Below are 2,500 nucleotides of genomic sequence, written 5' to 3'. Positions count from 1 at the left end.
ATTTGAAACAAAGTGCCTGTAAAGAAGGAAGAAATCCCGGTTCTTCCGTTTTCTTTTGTATTTCATATTTGGCGTGAGAAGAGGCAGCCGCTCCCCGCTCTCCCATTTCTTTCACGTTTACTGTTATTAACCTTTGCAATTGCACGTTTCAGATTCCCAAGGCGCTGCAACAGGTGGATCGGCCACGCCCGCTCGAGAAACTACGAGGCTCTCGGATCCTCAGCTCCTGACGATGCAGCGGCGCTCCAGGAAAAACCCAGAGAGCTCCTTCGGCACCACTACATTCACGCCGCTGCCTCCGCCCGCTTTCTGCTCAAACGAGGCCCTTCATCGCCGTCAGGCAGTTAGCACTCTTCAGGGGCACACGTCCGTCCAGCTCTCATTTTGCGCGCGCGCGCGCGTGTGTGTGCGTGTGTGTGGATGTGTGTAATGCATGCGGTAAAGTTCCAGATCCTATCAGCAAGTCCCTCAGCATCGACAGCGGTGCACGTGCGTGTGTTTACAAACAATAACCGATCGTCATTAAATTTCTACTTTCCCTGACGCAGCGCCAGAGCGCCTGTTAATCTGGATTTTTGCCACGGAGAGAGGAGGGAGACGGCGTAAATAGACCAATGAATCAACAAGATATTTTTGGGACACGCTGAAGCAGGGAGTCACGCCATTCCACCAAGTAGGCGAGAAAGTAGCAGGATCAGCAGGCGTGACCGCTCAACCTGGCGCCTTCTGCTAGCAGGCAAACTTTCCTCTTATTCCACATAACCTTCTCATTGCATATACGTACAAGATAAATTCCCTTACATTTGTATGAATGACTGAACACATACTTTATCAGCGCATAAACAAACTTCCTTTTTTATTTGTTGTGCATAAGATACACTTTATCCAAACTCCTACCTTTATGTCAAAGCAAAGTAAAAGTGGTCCTTTAAGTCCATGCCAAAAAACAAAACAAAAATTTTTCGATTTTATTTGCGGACGAAGGCGGGGGAGGGGAGAAGGGGGTATGGCGACGGAGGGGGGGGGGGGGACGGTGCAGGGGAAACAGCAGGGGGTTGAAGGGGTGGAGGGGGGGGGGCAGCCAGGCGTGGCATACCTAGCGGTCAGCGCTATTTGTCTCCCCGCCGCCGCTCGTCAGCATTACCGTGACAGAGGATGTCGCAGCTAGACCTGTCGCTTGAAGAAGCGGTGGGGAGGGTGCGAGTGGGAGAAGGGAGGTGGGGTGGGGGGGGGGGCTGCCACCTGGTGTAGAGTTCCATGACTCTACATCATCATTATAACTGAAAACTATTGCTACCGGTTATCATCTCGGATAAAGGCAGGCTCTTACGCGTTATTGCCTTCTGCTAAATGACTCCCCGTCGGAGGACCCAACTCAACTGAAGCAGAACTTTTTTGTTGAAACGTTGCGTCGTCGTCGGAGCCTCCGTTGCAAAATTGCTTCGCGAACTCCGCCCGCAGGAAAGTGCAACCGCCGCTCGCCGGACCCGAGCCCCACAGCACTCCGCCTGGCCACTCAGCGCATTCCTGGACATGACGCCCTCGAGGCTGACCTCCAGCCGGTGTGTTGAGCTAGCGCGATCGCCGGGCGCCTTTTGCTCTGTAATCAGCTCTAGGTATGTCGAGCCTCGCCTGCTTATGCAACGTCGTGGCTGCCTCTCGCTCGCATAGCACAGCCCTCCGCACGTGAGGGCTGGCCTCGGCTGCGTGGAGGCTGCACGTGGCCCTCGACTCCTGCTCCGGAGGCTCCATTCTTGCTGTTACCTGTCACGTGTGCTACTGCATAAGGAAGCGACGCATTGTCACTTACTTTTTAAATCTGTTACTCTCTCCTTTTAGCGTATCTAATATCTTATGTACATCTTGACCGCTCTATCTTCGATCCTTCCTTCATCGCTCGATTTACTACTCGTCCTCCGCCGCCTCGGCAGTCCTGGCTGAGCCCTCCTCCTCCTCTTCCTGGTCATTTTAAAAAATTTTCCGGGTCCTTCTCCTCTTCCAGTAGCTCTTCCTCCTCCTCCTAGATCCTTCGCTATTCTCCTGCGTACAGCCCTACCAGCCCCCTCCACCTCCTCCTTCCCGGTTCGCGCTGAGAGTCACGGCGACGGAGCAGAGGCGCTGGAGGCGTCCGCAGCCCCGAGTCCGCGAATGCTACTTCCAGGCCAATAAAAATGTGTCCAGTCATTCCTCACAGTTTTCCAGTCAGTGACACCAGGTGCGCGGGGTACAGTTACGTCCGCGAGGGGAGCGAAGGGGGGTAAGGAGGAGGAGGAAGAGGTGGAGGTGAAGAAGAAGGAGCAGAAGGAAGAGGAGGGGAAAGAGCAGAAGGGGACAATCCCAGTGCGATTTTCGACTCGCTTTCCCCCCACCGCTCGCGCACCGCACATTCTCCCTAATCTCCCTCTTCCTTCTCTTCCCTCCCGCTCCCCTCTTCCTCCTCCTTCCCACGGCGACTCTCCTATCACTCGCCCTCCCTCGCGGCCCTCTAATTGTGGTACTA

General features: G+C 54.6%; 1 protein-coding gene across 1 annotated transcript in view; it reads right to left on the bottom strand.

Annotated features, from left to right (window-relative positions):
* The window catches only part of LOC113808627 (protein tramtrack, alpha isoform), a 130,322-nt gene that overhangs the window by 116,609 nt on the left and 11,213 nt on the right, over positions 1-2,500 (bottom strand). The window lies entirely within an intron of this gene.

Source organism: Penaeus vannamei, chromosome 13 (assembly GCF_042767895.1).
Source record: "Penaeus vannamei isolate JL-2024 chromosome 13, ASM4276789v1, whole genome shotgun sequence".
NCBI classification, from domain to species: Eukaryota; Metazoa; Arthropoda; class Malacostraca; order Decapoda; family Penaeidae; genus Penaeus; species Penaeus vannamei.
The sequence above is the reverse complement of the archived record's forward strand: the minus strand, read 5'-3'. Positions and strand labels throughout refer to the sequence as shown.